General features: G+C 43.7%; 2 protein-coding genes and 1 long non-coding RNA gene across 3 annotated transcripts in view; all 3 read left to right on the top strand.

The window, feature by feature from the left end:
* The window catches only part of LOC115940510 (ATP-binding cassette sub-family A member 10-like), a 587,693-nt gene that overhangs the window by 158,082 nt on the left and 413,448 nt on the right, over positions 1-16,163 (top strand). The window lies entirely within an intron of this gene.
* MAP2K6 (mitogen-activated protein kinase kinase 6) overlaps positions 1-16,163 on the top strand; it is a 106,556-nt gene that overhangs the window by 6,583 nt on the left and 83,810 nt on the right. The gene's annotated exons all lie outside the window — the stretch shown is intronic.
* LOC145717291 (uncharacterized) lies at positions 6,828-9,125 on the top strand. The gene is made up of 2 exons (XR_014140409.1): positions 6,828-7,461; positions 8,396-9,125. It is a non-coding gene; the product is annotated as an uncharacterized LOC145717291 (long non-coding RNA).

The raw sequence follows: 16,163 nt of genomic DNA, 5'->3' as shown, positions 1-16,163 counted from the left end.
CTCTGCTGCCCTGTTTCCATTAATATTCCCATTAGATCTTTGCTTCATTATTTGGAAGTTTTAAGAATAGCGTAAGTGGCAATTTAGATGGCTAAAGCAGTGTCATTTCTCCTACCTACATCCTCTAGACAGATTTAGAGGTGGCCTGATCCTTGGCTAACTTTTTCTTTTAAAAATATGCGGAACTAAGATGAGCTGTCTAAAGAAGCCAATGGGACAGGACTGGAGTGAATTCCTCCATCCCATGCTGGTTTCAGGAGCTGTTTGTAAGTTCCCTCAGCGCTTGAGCCTCTGAAGGGTTGTCCGAGATAATCTGAAAGTTTTCAACAGCTGGTGGCTCAACGACAAAACAGGGAACTCTGCACGGATAACCCCCAAATGCGACAATTCCCCACATCCTCCTAGCCTACCGCCGCTGTCAATGCTGCCCCCCTTTCGCCCTGTCTCCTCATAGGGTCTTCCTTTCCTCAGCTGGTCCATACAGTTTGGTATGCAGCCCATAAAACTCCTCTTTCTGCATTGACAGGATATTCAGGTTATAACCTAGTCACATGACGTTTATCAAAGCATCGTAATGGAGTCAACTCAGTTGTGAGTTGAAGCATTAAATAGACCCTTGCTAGATAGCCCATTGTCTGTTTTATATTCTAGTCTCTCTATTCCTCCTTAAGTTGGATAGTTGGATTGGGATCAACCTTTTTTTTTAACAGACCATTAGCTGTAGGTCTGGATGTTGATCTAAGCCCACACCCCAACACCCCATGCTATCATCATCCTCATCCTCATCCTCATCCTCATCACTTATACTATGGGATGTGTTATGCTTTTGAACTTCATGTGTTACGCTTTTGAACTTCACATAAATCCTATGGGGATAGATACTATTATCGTTAATTTACAAATAGGGAAACTGAGGCTCAGGTGAGTTAACTTGCCTGTGGCTGGATAAGCAGTAAACGGCAAAGGCGGGATGCAAAGGCAGGCCTGTCTGACCACAGGGCCCATGCTCATTATCAGGGAAATTGCAAACTATAGCCTCACCTGTGCTTAAGGATAGCCCGTGAGCTAAAATGGGAAAAACAACCCAAAAGAGTAATATTTCATGACCCATGAAAATCATATAAAATTCAAAGTCAGTGTCTACAAATAAAGTTTTATTAAGACACAGAGGTGCACATGCATTTATATGTTGTCCGGGGCTGCTTTAACCCCGACAATGGTAGAGTTGAATAGTAGTGATGGAGACATTATGCCCCACAAAGCCAAAAATAGTTACTGTTTGGCCTTTTTCAAAAAAACGTTTGCTGACCTTGCCCTTTATGACTTTATTCAATCAAGTAATGGAATCTTTTCATGATGGGGCTTCCATATTACATTCTTCTTTGGCTTTAATTGGAAGTTGTTAACCTGGACAACTACTCCACCAGCTACCTCTGGGGCCCAGCCCACAGGAAATGTCTGAGTGGTGCTTCTCCTGGTTATGAGATTTGTAGGCCATTGCTCATTTCCGCCAAACTCAGCTACCGGTCTCCGGCAGCCCATCCTGGGGTCCTTTCCCCTCAGCTGTGCTCTTCCTGTTTGCTTTAGATTTCTTTTCTTTATTTCCCCTCCCACTGAGAAGCTGTTCATTCATTCTTCCCCTTGTCCCTTCCTATCTCACATTTTGTTGAAGAAGCAAATAAAGTAAAAACAATTTCTCACTACCATCGTGGCCTGGCTTTGTTGGTCACGATCATGAGCCAGCCCAGAGGGTCCATCATTTCTTTTGTGTGGAGAGAAGTTGGAAGCTTCCCTCCATAGTAAGATAGCCTCCATCTTACCTAGATAGCTTTTCGTTTTTCATCTCCTGTGAAGGTTAGAGCTGGTGGATCACATTAACCTCCCCACCCCTGGGTGGACAATTTTGTTTGGGGAATGAGTATCCTTTTGCTTACAGAGTCACTTAAACTGTGGGTATTGTGTGTATTTAGGAAGGAGAGTCCTGGGAAATGTTCTGCAAAGGAAGGGAGGATAGAGGTGGGATGGAAGCTACATGGAGACAGAGTAGCTTCAGTAGGATGAGCCCAGATTTGCTCACCATATCCAGAATGAGTTAAGTTTAAGTCACATACAGGGGAGTGCTACAATTCCTACTCTCCTAGATGGTAGCAAGGCTGCAGATTCTTTCTATATGTGAATTATCTCATTCTCCCCTTCCTAGAGCCTGGTGAGGTGATGCCCCATTTTGTATATCAACAAACTGAGGCTAGAAAGGTCAAGGAACTTGCCTTTGATGGCAACGTTGACAGTGGCAGAGCCGTGGCTTTAATCAAGGTCTGTCTGACCCTAGAACCTGAGCTCCTGGCTACTCTACTTGAGTTGTTTCCCCATAAGACATTTATGAACCCATTACCCAGAAGACATGGTTGGTGATAGAAAACATGAGTAGATTCCATGTGAATTTGTCTACACCGGGGCTGGGTATGGTTATTAGGAGGGGCTGGCCTGTGGCTACCTATATAGAGGTTCCTTTTGACGTGTTCCTTTAAGCCTCTGTTGTCATGGGATAGCAAGTCTGACTCATTCTGAGCGTAAAGGTTGAATTCCAAGTACAAAGTACCCATCGGTAGAAGGAAGCTGGTTACAACTGGTCTACTGATAGATACTGTACAGACAGGAAGTTAATGTTGAACATCAGTAATGAATATTGATTCCATTAGCTGTCTTATAGGCTGTAACTAAGCAGATCCAAACTTCATGTGTTTCCTTGCACATCTAAGTTAAAAAAATTTTAAAACAGTAGTAAGAACATGACCAATTTGGCACCACACCTAAGAAGAGGCATACTCTAACCCCTTTGTGGTTTAGCGATTTCCTGTATTCCTGGTTATTTCTGTGTAAATGTAACAGGTGTTATTTCCTTGAAATTGTGAGTGGACCTACATATCCACTGCTTTCCTTTTGTACTGGATGGTGTGGAAGGAACTAGAATTCTCTCTTTTTGTGGTGGAGGAGGCAGCTGGGGAAGTGATGGATGAATTCTCTCTCTTGACTCTCTCTCCAGCCAAAGCAGGACAGTCATACCTATGTTTCAGTTGATTCCCAGGATCCCATGTGGAAGCCATGGGAATAGATGGTCTAGATGTTGAGGGACGAGTTATTTATTCCCTTCCTAGATTCTCCTTGCTCCAATCCCACATGGGACGAATGAGTTAGAGATAAGGGTAAGGCTAGAATCTGAAGAACCAGTGGGAACAGAATGGTAAAGAATATGGGAATTATTTTAGAATGAAGGTGCAGAGACAGCCTCTCTGTGCTATTTGAAATCTTTATAAGCATATTCTCCCCACTTTCTTTACTCCTTCTTGTGCCCCAAACTCCATTGCCATTTGAAAAACATAATCCCAGAGACTATGAACATACCTAAAGAGAGAACTTGAGTAAGGGGTTTGTCCAGACTAATTCAACCAGTAAAGTTGGGATCGATGGTTACCTTTAAGACATTGAGCTTGTGGAACTAGACAGGGGTGCATTGTGCTCTGCTCTTCTGCTTATCGCTATGAGCTTTGAAAAATCTATTTACCCTCTAGCTTTGGTTTCCCTACCAGCTACATGGAGAGACTGACACTCATTCACAGGATTGTTATGAAAATTAGGCAAGGTTTTGTACGTCATGTGTTTTGGCCAGTGCTTGGCATCATTTATTCAACAAATATTTATTGGGCACACTGCTGGGTTTGAGGCGTTTTGCTATCGCAGGCTCACTATGAACATAAATTTGCTCCCCTCTTCCCTTCTGTCTAGCCTTAAGAAACTTATAGTCTAGTAGGAGGTAAGAAAAGCACAGAAATGTGTAGAATAGAAGCTAGCATCCTAGATATGTCCAGAAGAGATACTGTGAGTGGGTGCGTCCAAGGGATGAGAAGGAGCTCAGGGAAAATTTTTACAATGAGTGTGCAAGTATCAACATGAATTTCAGAGTTGATGAGGAAATTGTGCCCGAGATCCAAAGTCGGGATGGAGAAGGAACCTTGACTTCAAGTATCCAGGGGCACCAAGAGAATGTTCATGTAGGCACCACAATTCCTTGGAAGGATAAAAAACAGATGTCCAAGCAGAGTATCTGAAGCTTAAAAGACCTCGCTTGTGTTTTCTAAGAATTCCTGTTTTTCTTACCAAGCTATATACTGTTGTTATTACTTATGATCATAATAAGTTAACAAGTGGAATATATCCTCTCTCATGCTTTTAGAGGTTGTTTTTTTTTTTTGGATTGTGGAAACTCCAGGAAATCCAGAGGTTAATAGTTAAACAAGTATATCATATCACCTGGGTTTATAGGCACACTGTAATTATATAAGCAAGCTGTTGGTTCAATAATCAACGTCTAGCTAAGTCAGGGAATATTTTCCAGAGCATGGCCACAGCTGCAATTTTCATTTTTTATAACCTGCCAACCTGTCTTTTCCATTTCTTAGTGCTTTTCCTTTTTCTAGAATCATCAGAAGTCAGTTAGAGAGGAAAACTGTTCAGTGCATTCCTGGATTTTACTTCCCTTATGGGAGGTGTTCCAGAAGGTTCTTTGTTTTACTGAAGTTATTCTCTCTAGCAGGATATTGGGTACTGGCAAGAGAGTTCATAAATTTTGTGTGTGGGTATTTTTGATTTCAGAAAAATTCCATTTAAAAGATAAATATATGGAAACAATTGATAGGTTAAATTAACTTGTCTTTCATTATCTTGGTTTAAAAAACACAGTGACCTATGGCTCTGGAGCTCACGGTAGGCTCTTTCTCAGTGTAACCAGTCCTTAGTCACCTGCTTTCTCCTCAGTGACTTCATTCAGCACAGGGTCAGTAGAGTGGGTGAGGTGGGTGGGCCGACTCACCCCCATTCAGAGTCAGGAAAGACACAGGGCAGTTTTTGCCTTACCTTGCTGTGTGGTTAAAGAGCATGTATGACCCAGCTAGGTAGGTAGGACCTGCCAGCTATGTCATCTCATTTGAGTGCCTTGCCAGGTCCTCTTGCTTGGGGCTTTGATCCTGATTGAGCTTCCGTTTTTATAGGTAAAGTAGGAAAAAGATGCAGATTCAATTCTGGAGTTGATTTAAGAAGGAGATCGAGAGCTCCTGATACATTAGGGTTAGAATAACTTTTTCCCATCCCAAATTTCAATCTTTTTTTTTTTTTTTTCCTGATGTGATCTGGCTAAGGACAAGAGAGTCAGCATTGGTTAGGTAGGGGGTAGGGGCAGATGGTCAAGAGAGCTGGGGGTGCAGAGGACCATATATTTTTTAGTTGAATAAAAAACACAAATTGGGTGGCTCACACAACAGGAATTTATTGTCTCACAGCTGTGGAGGCCATAAGTCTGAGATCATGGTGGTGGCCAGGTTGTTCCTTCTGAGGGCTGGGAGGGAGAATCCATTTCATGCTTTTCTTCTAGCTCCTGGTGGTTTGCTGACAATCTTTGACATTCCTTGTAGGCACGTAGATGCTTCATCACACTGACCTTTGCCTTCACGAAGTTCACGTGGTGTTCTCCCTGTCCCCTTTTTATGATGACGCTGGTCGTATTGGATTAGGGCCCCCCTTAATCCCATGTGACCTCATCTTAACTGATGATGTATGTGATGGCCCTATTTCCAATAAGGTATTTTCTGAGGTACTGGGGGGTTAAGACTTCAACATAACAATTTTAGGGGGACACAGTTCAACCCATAACATGGGAAGGTAAACATGGCAGCACGCGAATGCTGCTCTGTGTGATGCGCACAGGATTTCTGGTACAAGCTGCAGCTGGGATACCAAGGAACGTAAATGGTCTAACTTGACCTGGGAAGATGAAGAAAGCAGTCGGTAGGGGGAGGACCTTAAATTGGTAATAATGGAATTTTAAGTGTGGTTCTTCTCAGGAGGGAAAGCAAGTACAACAAGAGGCTTGCCATCTGGTCTGCGAGCAGACTACCTGCTCTTCCTTCTGATTTTCTATTGTTAATGACAGACTGGCTGCTTCTAAATTCGGGGGTGTTAAATTGGAAAACACACACACACACACATGCTGTTGCTGTATTGATTCCCAAAACTTAACTCATGTTTGGAGGCAATGAGATCTACTAAATGCTTTCAGTGGTTGTCACAGGCGGCTTTCATGGGTAGACACAGAGGTGGCGTGCTTGCTTAGAGGTTGGGGGAAGAGGGTATCCTTCCCTTTGTAACACATGGTTCTAGTCCTAATGAAACAAAGCTTAAGAGGGAATGGGAGTGAGTAAGAACCAAGGATCTGTAACCAGGCAAAGCTTATTTTTAGAAAAGGCTGTAAGCCTTTAAACAACAAAAAAGTTCTACTTGAGTGTTACCAAGCTCTTAAAAATTGACTTTTTTCTTTTTTAAGAGCGAGAGTGAGCATGCAAGCAGGGCAGAGGGAGGGGCAGAGGGAGAGAGAGAAACTTAAGCAGGCTCCACGCCCAGTGTGGAGCCCGACTTGGGGCTCGATCTCACGACTCTGAGCTCATGACCTGAACTGAAATCAAGAGTCTGACGCTTACCCCACTGTGCCACCCAGGCGCTCTTCTTAAATATTGGTTATTAACAAAAGGTCTTTTCAACTCTGTGTATACTTACTAGAGTTAATAGCTTTATGTTCTTAATGTGGTTGGAGTATGTTTAGCATAAAATTACGTATGAAAATACTAGGATCCAGCTTGAGTGAGAGGGCACAGTATGGGATGAAATTGTCAGGGCATATTGCGAGAGGTGGGGTGGTTGGGGGTAAGGTCAGTGGGAAGGAACTTTCCCAGCTTAGAACAGACAGTCCATCCTCTGTTGCCCAGCTAGGGTGTTGATGGTGGCATGCTTCAAGTATGGGTGGGTGGGGGGCAGGTGGGCACCCCAGAAAAAAGCTGCAGGAAGGGAAAGTGTCCCTCAGAGCTCGGTGGGTGGTCCTGGGACAGGCAATCCAAACGGCAAAAGGGCAGGTGGGCAGCAGAAGCGAGGCAGAAAGTCAAGTATTCGATGAGTCAACGTGAAAAGGGAAGAAAGAAATAATAAACAGGGAGGGAGATCCGTTGGAAAACAGGGATCGGAGAGTCAAAGGGTCCAAAGAGCCAGGGTGCAGAATTCAGGCAGGACTGTCTGTGCTTTCCCTCCCATATGAGCCCTGCACATGAGAAATGAGTACGCACCTCACCTGTTTCTTGCAGCTTTGGAAGGAGTCTTGGTTCACCTGGCTATTGCGTGATGCACTCACAGGAAGCCTGTGGAGCTGGGTGTAGAAGGAGATGCGGGAAAAGAGCAGCAGAAACTAGTTTGGGGCTTGTTTGAAACGAGCCCAGACTGATCTCCACGTTGAGTACCTGCGCGCAGCTCCAAGTGGGACCAACAGAGTCAGAGGAAAACAGGAAATAGTGAATCAGCTGGATTGTCAGGCTCCTTGGTTTATAGACTGAAGCCGGCTACTGGTTTTCTGTCTCAGGTTCGGAGGTGAGCGTGGTCTTAGGGGAGACAGCAGCCCTGAGTCCTAGGCATCCAATTCTAAGGCAAAGCTGGGAAGCAGAAACGTTAAGTGCAGGGTGGGTGGGGTGGAGGGGAAAAGCTTGTGTGATCTTCTGTCCTCAAAATATGTCAGGGGGATGGAGAGACTCAGTGTTCGCTGAAGCCTGTGGGCAGATGTCAAGAGACTGGTAGGATTTTTCTTCCCTTTGATCCAGCATTTCTGTTTCGAGAATCTATCCTGTAATAACTAGTGATTTTGGAGTGCCTACTATGTGCAAGGCTTTGTGATAAGCACTTTACTTATTAGCTCTAATTTTCATAAAAACCTGAGAGCGAGGTAAAAGTACCCCCATTTTACAAAGGAAGGAATTGGAACGCGGAATTAATAACCTGCCTAAGATCAGAGAGTTAGGGGCTTGCAGAGCTGGGATTTGAATCTAGTTCATTTAAATTCCAAAGTTCATGTTTTTTCACTATGTAACTGCCATGGCAAAATAGCGAAAAATAGAAACACCCTACTACATAATAATAAAGGAATAGCTTCAGTTACAGATACCTACCTGATATGTAATAGGTTATGGAGACAGAGCAATAATGTTAATGGGAAGACACTTCTGGCCCAGGAAGAATGGATATAGATACGTAGAGTGATTACACATATATATAGGTGTTTGTGTCTTTGTATTTTATTTTACCTCAAGTCAAAGTGTTTTTATCTGGGACAGTTTCATTGAATCCACTTGTAGGAGGTATAACTGAGCCTGGTAGGAACTAAGAAATGCATTTTCTGACCTCTCTCTGCTTGCTCTCCCTTTGAAGGGGCCCTTATTCTGTTTTTCTTGGAGGGTCTTTTCTGTTTTGCCCTGCAGACTCATCAATAGGCACGTAGTTTATTATTTTTTAATTTTATATTTTTAAGTAGGCTCCATGCCGGACAGGACTTGAACTCATGACCTTCAGATCAAGACCTGAGCTGACATCAAGAGTCGGCCGCTCACCTGACTGAGCTACGGGGGTGCCTCTCTGCACATAGTTCGAAAGAGCTATTAGCCCTGTATCTATATGACTGTAGTTTCGGTACCCACCATTGTTTGGCTAGTTACAGTCTCTGGTCTGAGATCAAATTCTCTATCTTGCAAAGGAAAAATAATAACTGTAATGAAGAGTATCTGCTGGATTGGCTGGCCCTGAGTCAGGTGTCCATCTCTGGGGGCCTGAGGAGTCAGCACACGGCCCACTGCTACTCAGCAGTGCTGTAAGCACGGGTCATCTGAGTAGGGGGCCTGAGTGAGACAGAAAAATGGATGGACTTAATAAGCACGTGGGAAGGAAATCCAGGAGAAAATGAAAACAACGAATATGGCTTTAACGCGAGCGAAGCTTTGACCGTATTTGTGACCTCTGGAGTTTCAATCATTCTTTTAGTAACAAGTCATTATAAGTTTGCCTACTATTGGGCGCCTGGGTGGCTCAGTCGTTAAGCGTCTGCCTTCGGCTCAGGTCATGATCCCGGGGTCCTGGGATCGAGTCCCACATCGGGGTCCCTGCTCGGCGGGAAGCCTGCTTCTCCCTCTCCCACTCCCCCTGCTTGTGTTCCTGCTCTCGCTGTCTCTCTCTGTCAAATAAATAAATAAAATCTTTAAAAAAAAAAAGTTTGCCTACTATTAATAATAAGGAACTTGGTTAATGAGGAAGGAGCTGCGTCTCCTCAGAGTCTCTCATAGTCTCTGTGAGTGGAAGGGACTCAGACCCTCTACGCGGCCCGTCATCTGTTCTGTGGTCGGTTGCCTTAATGAGGAGCAGTAATACCGTCCGGTGAACAGAGTTTGTGCCCTTGAACTGAAAGAACAACACAGAAAAGGTACGCTGGTGCTCTCTCTGTTGGCTAAGTGATAAATACAGGATTCGTTTTCTGGTGCTGTGACAGTTGCCCGAGTATGTGGGACAGAGAGTTTGGGCAATAGATACCTGGCAAGATGGAAAGAGTTTCCAATCATGGAAGGCTGCATCTAGCAAGGATCTCAGAAATCATCTAGGTTGAACACCTCATTGTATAGATGAAGCGACTATGGCCGAGCAAGCTTGAGTAACTGAAAAGGTCAAGGTGAAAGCAAAGTAGATCTGGAAGACAGATCTCCGACACCCACACTTGGACGGCTGTTAGCATCCCAGGTGCATCCTGATGCAGAGCCAACCTTTGACTCTCTGGGGAGCCCTTATACTCTTCCTATAAAGACAGAAACTAACCCCTGAGGCTTAAAGATAAAAAATAAACAAGAGCATCAGGCACAGTGGAAATCAGGACCTCTGTTTATTCAGTGGGGCATCCGATGATTGAATGGGTCTTGTTCAATCATGCATGCAGCCATTCATCCATTTATTCATTCTCCGAACATTTATTAGATGCTTCTCTGTGTGGTTCACGGCCGAGGCACCAGGAAGTGTGTAAAGAGACGCTTCCTACTTGCAAGAAGCTCAAATTCTAATGGGGAACAGATGTGTGGACCCACATTTGTGATTTCATGATAGCTCAAAGGAAAGGTGATTATCTGCTTAGATCTTGCAAAGTGAACGGGAGGGTCGGAGATTGGGGTGGGGAGACAAAGTGGATGCAGCTCTGGTCTGTGGGGCAGGGTGAGGTGGTAGGAGTGCCCCAGAAATCCAGAAGCTCTGTGTGGTTGGAAGGTAGGGGGTCATCTCACGCAGCAGGGAGAGATGATGTGGGAGAAATAGGCAGGGGCCGAGGTATGGAAGGCCTTGCCAATCAGAAGGTGTTCGTTGTTCGTTGCCTGACTCCCATACCGAGTACCAAGCACTACTGAGAAAGGGTTTCTTCCAGCAGCTAGATTCATATAATTTTGTATTTTATTTTATTTTTTAAAGATTTTATTTATTTGACAGAGAGAGAGGGAACACAAGCAGGGGGAGTGGGAGAGGGAGAAGCAGGCTTCCCGCCGAGCAGGGAGCCTGACATGGGGCTCAATCCCAGGACCCTGGGATCATGACCTGAGCCGAAGGCAGACGCTTAACGACTGAGCCACCCAGGCACCCCTAATTTTGGTATTTTAGACTCAACTATGCATCTATGTCCCTTAGCAACAGGTTTTGTTAATATTCCAAGCTCGGTATGAAATGGAGAGCCAAATTAGCATAGAAGAGCTTTCCTTTGTCAAATCTACGACGAACTTTCTTTATCAGTTAGAAAAAGAAAAGACATTAACCTTTATAGGGAAGAGAGTTTGCCCGGGTTGATTTAGTATTAGTGGTTTTCTTTACCATTTGATGACTCAACTCATCATGACATTTTGTTGGCATATCGTCAACTTGCACTTGGCTTTGTTCTACAGGGCATGCCTTGAGGTCTGATGATGGAGTTTTTATTCATCTGGGCATGTCTCCCACCCTGCTGTTTTGTTTTTTTAGCTAACTAACTTGACTTTCCTGCCTGTCACGACCCCAGGAGCTTGCCTTCCCCCTCCATTGCTTCCTCCATCAGGTCAAGTGCGTGCTGCTCACATATGAGGGCCTGCTGTTCTGGAGGTTTTCCGGAGCAGAAATCCCAACCTATGTGTTCTAGAGCCCGAGATTCCAACTGCCCGGGCTTTGGAAGTCAGTCTTAATCTGTGAAGCAGAGGAATATTCACTTAAAAAGTGCGGGAGGGAGCACCCAGGTGGTGATGGAAGGCAAAACCAAACCTGAGGTGCTCTCTCCACATTTCATAAGCAGTTCCTATTATTTTTGTGTTATTTTCAGCTTTTTAAAGAAAGATTTTATTTATTTATTTGAGAGAGAGAGCCCGAGAGCATGAGCCACAGGAATGGGGGGAGGGTCAGAGGGAGAAGCAGACTCCCTACTGAGCAGGGAGCACCACGTGGGGCTCAATCCCAGGACCCCGGGATCATGACCTGAGCCCAAGGCAGATGCTTAACCGACTGAGCCAGCCAGGCACCCCTAAACTTTTCTTTTTTAGCTTAGAATTTCCCAAGTTGTGTATCCATGGCCTTGTATAGTTCTTAGCAACAAACTTAGCAACACATCAGAGAAAAAAAAATTAACTGCTTATCTATATTTTTGGTTGGATTTGTGATCTCATCTACCTCATCTAACTTGCTTGGCCCTCAGTTTCCTCTCCTTGTAACTGAATGGTCAGTACGTTCTGTTGTTTTCAAGAAATACCTGATTTGATTGGGAGGATGCCTTAAGGCTGAACCATGGGGAGAATACAGAGATACGGTGCAAATACAGAAGCATAAAATGAAGATGGGTGAATGCCAGCAGATGAAGTATTTCAAACATTTTTACCTTCCCTCCATTCCTGTTGGGCTCTGGAAAACCATGCACGCTTTTGTTGTTTTGGGTAGAAGTTTGGAAGAAATTAACTACTTAAACCTGTACTTTAATAGTAACCTGAGTTTACGTATAAGTGGACACATGTTTGTTCTCCAAAATGCATTTATCTGTTTTCACTCTGCTAAGAATAAAAGGTAAATAATGGAGATGGTGGAAGAACCTTGTTCTTTGTGTAATAGTTGTAAATGCGAGGCTATACGATCCAGTAAGTTTATGAAGTCTTCACAAAAAGGACAGAATCAGCTTTATGGGTTGGTTTGGATCCAATGTTCCTAAAAGTTTGAAAAAAATAAAGAATATATTCCAATCATTTGGAATTGATTTGAAAGAATAAAATAGATGGGCTGCCATCAGTGTTCGATTGTTCGACTACAAACAACACTTTAAAAGAAGTGAACAGCTGTCTCACTTCTCTGTCCTCTGTGGAGATTTAGCTTTGGAAAGATAACAAGTTTGCAAATTAACAGATCTCATCTACATTCCATCCCTTTTCCCCTGGAGCTTCTGCCACTCCAACCCCACCCGCTCTGAGAGCCCAGGTCTTTGGTTCTCTGGAACCAAAGAACATTTGATTCCTTTTCCTCACTGTTGGATATGTTAGTAATTAGGCAGTTTTGAAGCGAGAATGAATGAAGCAGTGCTATCATATGTTTTTAGTTTTATGATAATGACTCCACAACAAATATTTCTCATTTATTTTTGTAAAAATGACTCGATGGGGATTTTTGCTCTGGTTCATTATAGATCGGGAAAAAATGGGAAGAAACACTTCTATCCTGTGTACTGTTTTATTCGCAGAGCCCAGGCTCAGTGCCTCGCACATAGTAGGTGCTCTAACAAGTGGTGTTTGAATAAATTATTTATTAGCCGTGTGCCAGCCGAGCCTTTTACGCAAACATGGAAAGTGAACTAAGATGGCCTTTGGTGGATTCACTTCTCAACTGAGAACTTCTCATCACACCTGTAGAATCCTCATGTGTATCTGTTTTTTATTGTGGTAAAATACACATAGCCTAAAACTCACCATTTAAATAGTTTTAAAGTATACAGTTCTGTGTTTTTTGGTAGTCACAAGGTTGTGCAACCATCACCGCTATCTAGTTCCAGAACATTTTTATCTCCACAGATGGAAAGCAGGCCCCCCACACCCCAGCCCCTGGCAACCACTAAGCTACTTCTGTTTCTATGGATTTGCCTCTTCCAGATATTTCCTATGAATGGAATCATACACTACAGAGCCTTTTGTATTTGCCTTCTTTTACTCAGCATCATGTTTCCAAGGTTCATCCATATTGTGGCACGAATAAGCACTTTATTCCTTTCTATGGCTGAGTAGCATTCCATTGTATGGATATATTACGTTTTTTCCTCTTTTCTATTTCCCATCAAAATCTGGTGTCTGGAGAACCACTTAAGAAGTGAGTAATAGGGCGCCTGGGTGGCTCAGATGGTTAAGCGTCTGCCTTCGGCTCAGGTCATGATCTCAGGGTCCTGGGATCGAGTCCCGCATCGGGTTCCCTGCTCAGTGCAGAGCCTGCTTCTCCCTCTCCCTCTGCCACTCCCTCTGCTTGTGCTCTTCTATCTCTCTGTCAAATAAATAAATAAAATCTTTAAAAAAAAAAGAAAAGAAGTGAGTAATAAGTTACATCTCAGTCTACGTAATAGAACTTAATTAAAAACTCATCCAGGGGAATTTGCATTGTTCAAGTAAATAATAAAGAAAATAATAGATTTCTAATGGTGAAGTCTCTGGGATGGGGACAGGGGACTTTTTTCGTAGCGAATCACATCGTCATGAGTATCTGACTTCTTGTAAAGCCCAAGTCTACCAATGGCTGTGGGACTGGAAAAGGTATTGAATTGAGTAGACAGGTACTTGGGTTCTGATCCTGGCTTAGCTGTGAGTTAACTGTGTCACCTGCGTCTTCTTGGATGTAGTATTTTCTGTGCATTGTTTTGGTTTCATTTCAAGTGAGGCCCCTTGCTAAGCTCTTTTACAAGCATTATCTCATTTAATCCTCCCCAAAATTGTGTGGTGCACGTGTAATTTTTATGTGCATTTGATAAATGAGGAGTCTGTAATGATGAGGAGTAGGAAGACTAAAAACCATAGCCCGTTTCCCTTCTAGTAAATTGTGGGGGCAAAGCCCAGACTCATGTCTGACTATCTTTAGCATGAGCTCATAACCAGCATATGGCCGGGCTTGGCAAACTGGGACCCACCGTGTGTTTTTGTACAGCCCAAGAGCTAAAATGGTTTATCCGTTTTTAAGTGGCTAAAAAAAAAAAAAAAAATCAAACGAAGAATATTTCATGACACGTGAAAATTATACAGAGTTCCAATTTCTGTCTATAAATAAAGTTTTATTGGAACATAGCCATGCTCATTGGTTTACATGTTATCTCTGCTTTCATGCTACAATGACAGTGTTGAGTTATTGGGACAGAAACTGTGGCCCACAGAGCCTAAAATATCTCCCGGCCTGGCCCTTTATGGGAGTAAATTTGCTTGTTTCCTCATTTGTAAAATGGAGGCAGGGAAAGAATTCAATTAAATTATTCTTCAGGTCCCTTTCAGCTTTAATGTTCTGAGAATGGCAGAGAAAGTTGTTTACATCTGCTTTCCTGTGAGGTCGCCAGCTCTCTGTGCTTTCCTTTCTCTCAACAGATGAGTTTGCCTCTTTGCTAAAAATGACTGCCCCTCATTCCCGCTAAGGGCCGTATATCTATGCCCTGACCTTACATTTCTGCGTCTCTCCTGTCCTTGATTCTTCTATTCTGAGTAGTAACAAGATTACCCTTTGTTACATGCCTGATGCTCAAGCTCTCAGTGGGGCTGTGAAGAAGGCTCAGAGATCATAGATGGAAGGTCAGATTTGTTATTTTCGTTTTAGAGATGTGCGGACTGCAATGCAAGGAGGGCACACTGTGTCTCCAGGACACATCAGTTAGTAAGTTGTGGTGCTGGAGTGTGGACCCCGGGTCACCCCTTTCTGATCCCAGGGCCATTCCTAATCTTGACTGATGTTCTTTTTGCCCTCTTGTCTACCTAAAGTGATCTCCCCACTCTACTCTGCACCCCATTCCTCTATGCATACTCTCTTCATTTCCCCACCCCTCTTTCTAATGGTCTTTTTTGTATTAAGCTTGCGTCCTGAGAACAGCATTCCCAGAGGCCAGCTCTTCTGGCCATACCTGCGAACTCTACCCCACCCCCCACCCCGTGTGAGATTCTCCCCCTCTTGGGTGTGTTCACAGCAACAAAGCATGAATTAACTCTGGTTCTGCCGTTTGCCGTTTGAATATATTATTCTATAATATATGACTTGACTTGACTAAGTCTGAGTGTCCACATCTGTAACATGGGATGATGGATCATCGCAACCACAGAGGCTTGATTTGGGAATGAAATGAGCTCACTCACATGTTATACCTGACCAGGCTGGGCGGTAGCTCTTGGTTTTCTCACTATTATTATAAGACAGTATTTTCTATCCTATTGCCCAGTCCCAAGCCCCAGAATTACCCTGCTGGGTTTTCTAGAGTAGTTCGTGGTTTCTCTCCACGCAGCTAACCAATTTATGTTCAGCTTATTTTTCACTCCCTGACATGCACCGTCTTTAGCCGTTAGCCTCTTCATCTTTATTTTTCTTCAGCTTATCTTACCTTGGTTTGATCATTTTCCCCTCCTTCCCTTCCAATCCTGTGCATGGGGCAGGCCTCCGCTCAAGCACCTGAGTGTCCCGTGACTGAGTCCCTCTGTCCTGATCTCTTCCTTTCTGAACTTCCTTTGAGCGTGGACTTGCAGAGCCGTGGACCGTGGCAATGAAAGGCATCATGTTTTTCTTCCCACTTGGCCTGGTTAAGTCGCTTTAGTGGGGTTATTCAACCTGTTTGTGGCAGTTACAGCTACTGGGCTTTCCCTCTATTATATAGATCTTCTCTGAATCATATACACTTTCTTGTATTATTCACCATTCAGTCAACAAGAGTCGGAGTGCTTATTCTATAATAGGCTCTGAATTCAAGAAGGACAGATGGTAAAGACCAGTTTTATGCACTTGCACTTGAGAGTGAGTGCTTCTTTAGGAACCTCGCTTGCCTTAACCTAAATTCTGGCCCTGGTGAAGGACCTTCGCTTATCTTAGGAACTCACAATTGGAGCGGGGTGTAGGGGATGAACTGATACTCTTAAAAAGAGGGCAGGATAATAGCCACGGGAGAGGTTTCAACAACATAGAAGAAGTAGTGGTTAATTTAGGGGGCCTTAGGAAAGCTTCACAATGGAAGAGACTTTTGAGCTGGGTTTTGAAGGGTGAATAAGAGTTCGATAGCAAGG

Source organism: Leptonychotes weddellii, chromosome 15 (genome assembly GCF_054177405.1).
Source record: "Leptonychotes weddellii isolate Sample4059 chromosome 15, ASM5417740v2, whole genome shotgun sequence".
NCBI classification, from domain to species: Eukaryota; Metazoa; Chordata; class Mammalia; order Carnivora; family Phocidae; genus Leptonychotes; species Leptonychotes weddellii.
This window is presented reverse-complemented; position numbering and strand designations above follow the sequence as displayed.